This window comes from Empidonax traillii, unplaced genomic scaffold, assembly GCF_003031625.1.
Source record: "Empidonax traillii isolate 1590-97213 ecotype Southwest subspecies unplaced genomic scaffold, ASM303162v1 scaffold25:size3598162, whole genome shotgun sequence".
Lineage (NCBI taxonomy): Eukaryota > Metazoa > Chordata > Aves > Passeriformes > Tyrannidae > Empidonax > Empidonax traillii.
In genome coordinates this window covers 8940-19423 of record NW_020955218.1, presented here as the reverse complement: position 1 = coordinate 19423, position 10484 = coordinate 8940, and the positions used below count along the sequence as shown (strand labels likewise).

General features: G+C 44.8%; 1 long non-coding RNA gene across 1 annotated transcript in view; it reads right to left on the bottom strand.

The window, feature by feature from the left end:
* The window catches only part of LOC114068777, a 20676-nt gene extending 15817 nt beyond the window's left edge, over positions 1 to 4859 (bottom strand). Inside the window, exon 1 of the long non-coding RNA XR_003573668.1 lies at positions 4850 to 4859. This is a non-coding gene — a long non-coding RNA (uncharacterized LOC114068777). The remainder of the gene's footprint in view (positions 1 to 4849) is intronic.
* Positions 4860 to 10484: the final 5625 nt, after the last annotated feature.

The window sequence follows — 10484 nt, the reverse complement described above, 5'->3', positions numbered from 1 at the left end:
TGGTTTTAGTCTAGGCCTTCCTGGTGACCAGTTTGTAACCAAGGAAGTAGCCAAGTACCCAGTATTCCATACAATTTTTACGTAAACCAGAGTATAAATAAGTCGGAGATTAGAGACCTCACTCTCTTCTCTTCCGGCGAGGTTTGGGAACAGTGGGTCCCTGCGTTGGTCTCGCTTATCTAAGGCTGAGGCCTGCAGAGTCCACCATCCTACCACGTGGAGGTTTGGAGAGTGCTGGCTGTGACTGCCGATCCTGCTGTTCTAAGGGACGTGGTGAGATCTGTTTTGTTAGTTATTAGTATAGTTTTTGAGTTTGATCTAGTATACCTGTTTGGTGTCCCTTTTGTTCCCTTTCGTCCCCTTTTTTCCCCTTTCCCTATCCCTTCGGGGGGTGGACCCCCTTTTACTGTGTATATAGCATCTTAACTGTACATAATTGAAATTTACGTAAATATAGATATATTTTTTATATAAGCAGCTTGACTTTGAGTTCTTTAATTTTTATAGTTTCTTTTTCCTTTAACTTAAGGGAAGAAAGGAGGGGGGAAAGGGGGCTGCTGTCGTAACTTTCGGGCATTTAGCAGGGAGCCAAGTCCAAACCGTCACAGTCACCTTACAAAATAAAACAGCCATCGATTTTTTACTTCTAGCTCATGGACATGGCTGCAAAGACTTTGAAGGTCTTTGCTGCATGAATCTCTCTGACCACTCAGAAGCTATTCATCAGGGCCTTGCTCAATTAAAAAGCCTGAGAGATCAATTGAAAACAAAGAAAGATATGAGTTTAGATAGCCTGTTTATTTGGTTAGATATGTTTAATCTTGGACCAAATCTTAAGAAGGTTGCTGTTGTTATTTTAACTGGAATTTTTGTTTTCTTTTGTATTTTAATTAGTATGCCGTGGGGAAATACGGCAAATTGATTTCATTGGTCCTCTGCCCGAGCACTGCAGACAACGCCGTTATCTGCGTGGCTGCAGATACAGGGCAGCTGTAGCTACCCTGGGAGGTGAATCAGCTGACTAGGGGGGTGGAGCCAAGCTCATCCACCAGGGATTTAAACAGCTGCTGAGAGTGCAAGCAACCCAGAACATGACGAACAAAAGTGGGCAAACAGAGATGTGGCACAGCAGTTTGTGCAGGCAGGGCAAGCAGGAAGGCTACACCCACCTCCCAGCTCTCTCAGGTCAGCTTTTGTTTGTTGGGTTGGTTGGTTTCCCACAACTCAGCTAAAGCCAGCAATGGTTTCCAAAAAAGTGAAAGCCATTGCTGCTGTTGTCGCAAGGGGTGTGTAAACACAGATGGAACACCCCAAGAAGGATACCAGGAACGACGCAGCTGTTCAGGTCTCTGACTGCACAGTGTTTGAGCCTGGCATTAGTACCAGAGGACAGTGTGAGGGGCGACTGCGGATGATGAGAGCTGTGGGGTTTCTGGTTATAGGATGGGGTTCTAGCAAAGGGTCCTGGGAAATGTAGTTTTTAAGTACTCTTACACAAGTGCAGTTGAATGAGTGTATAGGATTGGCTGAAAAGGTCACATGTGTCATGACATGTCACTATTTGAAACTACTATATAAGCCTTTGTCTCTTTCAATAAAGGATGCATTTTACACACCACGTTGGTGTCAGTCTCTGGTCCCAGGGACCCTTTATTTATTATATTAATATCACTGCTACAGAGAGCAGATGGTGTTGCTGCTGAAATTGCAGCAGCCGATGATTCACAAGCAGTTACAATTGCAATTGAAGGACAGGCGGAGTGGAAATAGGTCCTGACCTAACATCTGAGATGACGAGAGTAAGCTGGGTGGGGGTGGGCTGCTAACCTATTCCCCCCCTCCTTCTTTTTTGTCTCCTTCCGCAGGTGCCTGGCAGGACACACGTGGATGGCCCCACAACCACAGCAGAAGATGTGGGTGACCCTGGCTAACATGACGGGGCAGGACAGACAGATCCTGCTCCAGGCTGAGGCGTGTGGGGAAAGGGTTAACTTTTTATAGGAAGATTGCTGCAAGGAATGATGAGAAGTTTAGTCTCTGCTGCAGGCCCCCCGAAGGAAGCACTCGGCTGAGCACACCCAATGTACGGGCTCGAGAGTGATTGGTTGGGAGTGTCACGTCTTCTATGGTGACTTAACTTCGTTCGTAATTGAAAGGTATAAAAGCGTTGCTTAATCACCATTAAACTGATTTGCTGGTTTACACTCAAACTACTTGGTCTGTGCTATCACTGTCACAGAGGTGTGCTAACACCGAGGACAACACTGCCTCGGCGGGGATACCTGCTAATCGTTAAGCCTACTGAAGCCCAAGGATTCAGCAGCTAGTCCTACTGGGAATCTTGAGCATATTGGTGTCGATGTGTACAGCAACTGTGTGAACAACACGAGTGAGTGCGAGTTGTCTCGGGGTTTGTTTTTTTTTCTTGGTTTCTCCTTTTGTTTGCTACTTCTTTGCAATAATTGTTGCTTTCTTGAATTTTAAAAGGTGTCATCGTTTCGCCTTGGAATCCTCCTGGTAGTAGGGAGATGCCGTAAATCGTTGGTTTCTTGTACCGTCTGTCATTAGTATTGTTGCTGTAACTTTGTTTTCTTATCTTTGCTGTTTCCAGTAAATTGTTCTTATGTCAACCTGTGACCTTTATCTTTAGTGCCTCCAATTCTCCTCTCCAAGCCACTGCAAGGGGAGGGGGAGGGAGGAGTTTGGGAAGAGTGAGAGAGCAACAGTGTGGTTTGGAGAGTCTCAGTGGGAGCACTCTTCCTTAAACCACAAGACCTGGTCAGAGAAAATTGAGTCTGTCAGTGATGGAGTTAACTTTCCTCAGAGCAGCCCATGTAGTGTTGTGCTTTGCAGCCAATGTTTTGTCTGTTGCTGAACAGTGCTCATACACGTAAGGGGGATACTTTTGATTTAGATGATCAATGGAGCATAGAGGGGTGAGAAAGTGGTTGTATTAGCACGTGAAACTAGCCAGAGTATTGTACAATGTAGCTTTATTACACAAGTTGACTGTAAGGCCCACTGTACTTTTAGCAAAGTCAACTAGATGTCTCTTATTATCATAGCTGAGTTCCTCCTTGGCTTGGTTACACATTCTGCAAGATAGATACAAATACCCTTGAAACACAATGGTTCCCTGAGGTCCGACTCCTGGATGTGTTAGCTCCAAACCTCTTGCTCATCCCAACCTACTGGCCTTTAGGGGAAAGGGGCTGGGGTGAGGAAGGTGATGGAGAGAAGAAGATGATGTGGGCAGGGGTCATTCACCCCCTTGCCCTACAGTAGAGCATGCACAGACTGTTGCCATGAAGTAATGAACAGGCGGTGTTTGGCTGCCATTCTAGCATCCCCTTATATTATGTACTGGTCTTATGTAGTGTAATGTAGAGCTGATAAAATGGGGTGTCAGGACAGCGGGGTTGAGCGATACTCATCCTTCCATCGAGGCTGTGTTGCTCCGCGGGGACGCTCGCTAAGCATGAGTGCCGACCAGCCGCTGCAGACCCTGGTAGCCCTGGCCTGTCTGTGCAGGTAAGCACAGTTTATTGATAGGAAGCAACCGAGAAAGCAAACACTTTATATCCTTTTCCTTGTATCCCTTTAATTCCCTTTTTACTAGCTAATATTGTATTCCTTTAATTCCCCTTGTACTAACTAATACTTTAATAGAGGCTGTCTGTAGTACTGTATGAACGCCAATAGATAAAGTAGTTGTTTTTGTATTTGTAGTGGTTTTGAATCTAGGCCTTCCTTGGTGATCAGGTTGTAAGCAAGGAACCAAGGTCATGTTCCCAGTATTCCATACGATTTTACGTAAGCAAGAGTATAATTAAGGAGAGAGAGGAAGCTCTCGCTCTCTTTCTTCTGGGCGGACCCAAGGTGGAGGTAGCTCTACTGTCGCTCTATGAGTGAGGCCTGACGTGTCTGGTTGGCCTTGAGAGGCGGAGAGTGTTGGCAGCTGTGTGGTGTGGCTCGCTTCCTCTCGAGGGGAGTATCTGACTTTTTATCCCCTTTTATCCCTTTTTCCCTTTTCCCTTTCCCTTCTCTTTTCCCTTTTGGGGAGTTCCCTTTGGTTAATAGTGTATATAATTTTCTTTATGTATATATAAATCTTCCATTTGAAATTTATTCGGTTTGGGTTCTTTTGGTGTTTTTTCGGTCAGCTGGGAGAAAGTGAAAGGGAGGGGGAAGGTTTTGTCCCCGGGGTCCAGGCACTTGGCTGGGAACCAAGTCCAACCTGGGACAGTATTCTTTTTAACTTTTGATTCTCTTTGCTAATAGTTTTGCTTTTAACTCTCACTGCAATAAAAGGTATTTTGTAGTGTTTGAATGACTGTTGTACTTGTCTTTATTCCGGACATGTATCCTTGCGAACCTGGTATAATACATTGTGGAGGGCTGGCTACATGACAAAGGACACGTAGACCTACAAGAACTGGGTGAGCATGAACTTGGCAAAGTTAGAACACAGCTGGTGTAATTACTGTGCAAGCAAGGTTACGCTGGCCTTGGCAGTAACCATTATGCAATAACAAGATCTTGTGGTTATCTTGTGGGACACCAGACCATGGGAAAAGAAGGAACTGAGAATTTCCATAAACAAGGATTGAGGGTGGATCTGACTCTTAAGGCTGTTACCAATCGTAGAGCTAGGTTACAGAATATTAATGATCTTATTATGTAGCCTATATATGCTGTGATGTATAATCAATAAACGGAGCTTGCTGATACTCATATTGAGCGTCCTTGCCTTCCCGCGCTGCGACAATACATCATCAGGACTGTCTCTCCAGCCCCTTTCCCCCAAAGGCCAGTAGCCTGGGATGAGCAAGAGGTTGGGAACTAGCACATCCAGGAGTCGGACCTCAGTGAACCCCAGGTATAGTCACGGAATCACAGAATCACAGAATCACAGAATCACAGAATCACAGAATCACAGAATGGTTGAGGTTGGAAGGGACCTTCAGAGATCCGTAAGGACTTAAAGAGCACAGTTGCCTGTCTCAACTGCTGTCAAGTAACTTGCCATGAGATAAGCCACCACAATGGGAACTTGAGATAAGCATGGAAGAGAGGAATTTGCAACAGAAAACCGCTAATTCCAGGCCTTGTGGAAGTGAGATCTGGTTAGCGCATCCTGGTTAATGCATCTGGACTGAAATTCCCACTGTGGAAAACTGTGGGAAAGGAAGCAACTACTCATGCACATATCACCCTAAGTTATGGGAATGGCACCTGTGAGCACCCTGTGAACTTGGACGGTATAAACGTAGTACCCTCAGAAGAACAATTCAGGACCTCTCCCACCAAGAAGCCCAGAGTGAGAATGACCAGTGGGATGCTTCTGGATCCATGGGTGGTGACTGTCTTCTGCTTGATCTCTCTCTTTCGCTCTCCTCTCTTTTCTATTTCTTTCTCTCTCTCTCTATCTCACATTCATTGTTAAATAAAATCTGTGTTACTGATTTCAGCATACAGTCTTTTTTGCACCTTAATCCAGGCACAGGCATATCTCTCTAATCAGATCATAACATTAAACTGGCATCATGGACAGGACACTGACCCAAAGTGCCGACTGATATGTAGACCCTAAATCCTTTAAATATGAACTTGTAAGTGCAACAAGGAATTCCAGTTTCTTGCCTCCCTAGGATAATCTTAGCTTTATTGACCTCCGCAGTCCTTTCCAACCCGACTGATTCTATGACTCTGTGATTCTGTCGTTCTATGATTCTGTGGTTCTATGATTCTATGTGGGTATCGAGGAGGCATTCATGAGAGAATCAAAGCCCCTGTCTCTCTGGGCACAGCTTTTGGATAGTGTGAGGGAGAGGTTCATTTACAGAGATCCCTTGCAGGAACACCATTGTGCAAAGGGCTGGAAGACCATATAGGAGGGGATCCTACGCCTTAGGGAAATGACACTGTTGGAGGAACTTCCTGGAAGGGATGAGCAACACACCAACAATCCTGACAGGGTTAAGTGTGCACCACAGACATGGTGGAGCCTCGCATGCATGAGGCTGCCCCTACACGCCCATTACCTGATATCAACGCAGGCTGGGGAGAAGTGAGAGCCAGTGATGTCTATAATAAATAAACTTCAGTTGTATGACAGTATGATCAAAGGCCCACTACAGACCTGCATCTCTGCTGTAGAGACATTGATTAATGACCTCAAAACAGAGGTGAAAGATGAACAGGAGAGACTGAGAGAGAGGATTGAGGGAAACAGCTTCCATGCAAACCAGAGCCCTCCAGCTAGAGAGAGCGGACAGATCTCATGACCGCGTTGTGGTAGCTGACCATGGAGAAGACATGACACAGTGGGACAGGAAACCCACCTGTATTCTAGCAGCCCGAGAGCAAGAGCTGAAGGAGGGAGAAAAAGGGAAGTCAGTGAAAGTGAGTGCATTACCAGTATCCTATGGGCAGGGATCGGACCTGCTAGAACGTACCTCTTGTACAAACAAACTGTGATTGGCAGAATGAAGACCAGTGTTAGAGGGGCTCTGCCTCTAGCCAGGTAGAGGCATGGGACAACCGTGTCTATTGGACTGTGTGGATCTGATGGCCTGGCACGTCAGACCCACAAGAATACACGGTTTTGGTTGATGCTGGTGCTCAGTGTACGTTGATGGCCTCAGGACATGTGGGACCAGAGACTATTTCCATTTCTGGGGTGACAGGAGGGTCTCAAGAGCTGACAGTGCTGGAAGCTGAAGTAAGCTGGACCAGGAGTGACTGGCAGACACATGTGATTGTGACTGGCCCAGATGGCCCGTGCATCTTGGGCATTGACTACCTCAGGAACGGATATTTCAAAGACCCTGACCATGAGCCAGCAGTGTGCCCAGGTGGTCTGTATCAGGAATAGTGTGGCCAGCAGAACCAGGGAAGTAACTAGTTAGGCCGCACCTCAAGTGCTGTGTCCAGTTCTGGGCCCTCAGTTTAGGAAGGATATTGAGGTGCTGGAGCATGTCCAGAGAAGGACAATGAGGCTGGTGAAGGGTCTGGAGCACAAGTCCTGTGAGGAGCAGCTAAGGGAGCTCGGGTTGTTTAGCCTAGAGAGGAGGCTTAGAGGAGACCTTATCGCTCTCTACAATATTCCTGACAGGAATCATAGAATCATAGAATCAGCTGGGTTGGAAAAGACTTCTGAGATCATCAAGTCCAACCCTTGCTGGACTTGTAGCCAGGAGGAGGTTGTAGCCAGGTGGGTATCGGTCTCTTCTCCCAGGCAACCAGGAGTAGGACAAGAGGGCACAGTCTTAAGTTGCACCAGGGGAGGTTTACATTGGACATTAGGAAGAAGTTCTTCACAGAAAGGGTGATTGGACATTGGAATGGGCTGTAGTCACTGTCCCTGGAGGATTTTAAGAAAAGGCTAGATGTGGCACTTAGTGTCATGGTCTAGTTGATAAGGTGGTGTTAGGTCATAAGTTGGAATCAATGATCTCAGAGATCTTTTCCAGCTTAACTGATTCTGTGACTCATTAAGTCTTCCAAGGAAATGATGAAAAGAATTTTGAAAAAATAAAAAGCAGAACAAGTATATGATAAGTTATGGATAAGAGCTGAAGGAGACAAAGACAAGATGCCATTAATATGGGAACCCATACCAGTAATGGAACTACCTCATGGTGATGAGGGAGTAACATTGGAATGGGAGGTAGCCACTTGGAAAATCAGCTATCTTAAACCTTGTAACTGGAGAAAGTTAGATTTTGCTAAATGGACCAGGCTGGTATCCCAGGGCTTGGGTATCACCAACTTTGAAGGGAATAGGACCAGGAACTTTTGGATCAAGAACTGCAGAGGCATCCCATACAGGAAGCTCATGACAGCATTGCAGTTGAGAGCTAATGTTTAACCCGCAAGGGAATTCATGGCAAGGGGTAGACACGAAAAGTACATCAAATACAGCAGACTTTGCCAGGCTGAGAATGAAACATGCCCCCATATCATCATGTACTGCCCAATCATGCAGGATGCAAGAACTAGGAGGCACAATTACATCTGTGAAAGGTTATCAAGCGAAGCTAAAAAGGAAGATTGGGTGGTGTTTCAGGAACCACATATAAGGGATAAAAACAATGAGCTACATAAAACAGATCTAATATTTATTATAAAGCATATGTGGTGGATGTCACGGTGCTGTATGAGTATCAGGATACACCTTTAGAAGAGGCCACAATGGAAGAAGTAAGAAAATACCAATATCTTCACAAATTCAGGAACTAACTAATGCAACAAACATCGTATTGGTAGGTTTTCCTCTTTAGAGTACTGGGGAAGTGCTACCATAAAAATGATGAACTTTTGAAGGCCCTGGGTCTTTCCAAAATGAGGGAAGAGAAGAAAGCTCAGGACCCAGCCTCAAGAGCACTCCTTACTTCTGTAGATATTGTTCACATGTTCGCTGGTAAAGCACATACTGTTGTATTATCTTAATTCACAATAAAGTTTTAGTGAACACTATGAGCATAGGACCGCCACAATCCAGTTAACATCAGGTGCAGGAAGTACGTGGGGATGACAATGGAATCAGACCATGATGTGTCACATATCATCAATTTGAGACAAAATTCCACTGATTTTGACAAAGGTGGACAGGCTACCTATACTTAAATCAGAAAAGGAACATATATAATTTATATGTGTTCGATAAATTGCCGAGGTCCTTATACAAGTGGCCCAGCTGTGAAACCTCCCTTTGGCGAAGTACCGGGACATTCACAAGTGGTCTGAAGGAATTCATCCCTGTTGATGGGCCCCAATGGGTTACAATTTACTCAACTACACTGATTGACGTAAGAGGCAGCTGTAACATCTGAGAAGGTTTCATAAACCATCAAAGATTCACAAAGTATCCTGTGATCCAAAGTATTACATCATCCAGTGTAAAACCGGATCATCCTGGGCCTTCCCAAATGAACTTGAGTGCATATAACACATAGAATTTTGTTTCTCAAGCTTCTTCTCCCACCCCTGATGGATCAAAACAGTCACCATCACTTTGACACAACAGCAACCATTAACTACTTGGACAAGTACTACAACAACCAAGTGTCATCACTGGATTCATGGGTGGTGATTATGTATGTATCTGCTCTTACACTGTTGTTCTTTTCCCTTATATATTTTCTCAAGTGATATTTTTATGCTGTTGTGTTGCTATATTACAATAGATAATAACCAAAATGTCAATATACCTGAAGGAGAATTAGGGACTTTTTGGATTAGGACAGAAGTGGACCAGCTGATGGGGATTTGAGGAAAGTTTCAAGGACTGAGTCTTTTTGATGATACAATAAGGACTGGACATCTGGAGGTTGAGGAAAACAGTACCTGCGGATGGGAGGCTGAGTTAAACCTGCCAAGAGGCATATAAATAGAGTGTTATGGCTAGATAGAGAAGATAGAAGAAGTCTTCCTTCTCAACCTCAGAAGAACGAAACAAAATCAAAGTTTCGCATGGAAAAGAAAATACTTCCACCAATTCCCTACTCAGGATCTTCTTCTTTTGAGGAGGAGAACTTAGCTGCTGGAAGTGAGAAAGCTACTTCTGGACCAGTAAAGACTCAGACTATCTGCTTCAACGCATCCAGGCGCTGGAAAGCAAAGCCACAGAGATGCAACCTCCTTTGCTGAATTCAACTCTCTCTGCTGCCCCAGCTTTGCCTGTAATGTCGATGCCACCTCCTGGAATCCCTTTCTCACAGACTCCTGGAACAAAGATCCCTGTTACAGAGGTTCCAGCTTTACTGGGAGGAGAGATGGGAGGTGGGGGTCATAATGCAGCTCTAAGATGGAAGGGAATAATTAAAGAAGAAATGTTAGAGGGAGATTTTGAGTCATTAAGTGTTAGTGCATACCCTGTGATCGTGGATGGGGCAGGTAATAAGGCATGGGAAGCTCTGGATTGGAAAATCATTAAGGAAGCAAAGACAACTGTGCCACAATATGGGTTGAAATCAAGTTATACACAGTCTGTAATTCAATATCTTTTTACAGCTAATTTGTTAACACCATATGATACATGTATGATTGTTATCACATTGTTAACTCCTTCTCAACAACTTCAGTTTTTTAACAGGTGGACTACTAACTGTGCTGCAGCCGCAGCCCAGTTGAGGCAGCAAGGAGACCCATTATATGGAGTAACTTCTTAAATGCTAATGGGATCTGGTCCTTATGAAAGGGCAGATTGGCAAGCACAATTTGTTACAGAAGTGTTGCAAACCAGCCAGGATTTGGCTTATAAGTCATTGCTTGCAGTAAAAGATGTTAAGTCAGGGCCCCCGTGTACTATGGTTAGGCAAGGACCCAATGAACCATATAGCAAATTTGTGGATCGTTTGCATCAGGCTATAAGTTCAGATCCAGACATGGATAATAGCATGAAAGCAAAGTTCATGGACATGTTAGCCTATGATAATGCGAATGACAAAACCAAGAGAGTTTTAAGCACGCTACCTAGG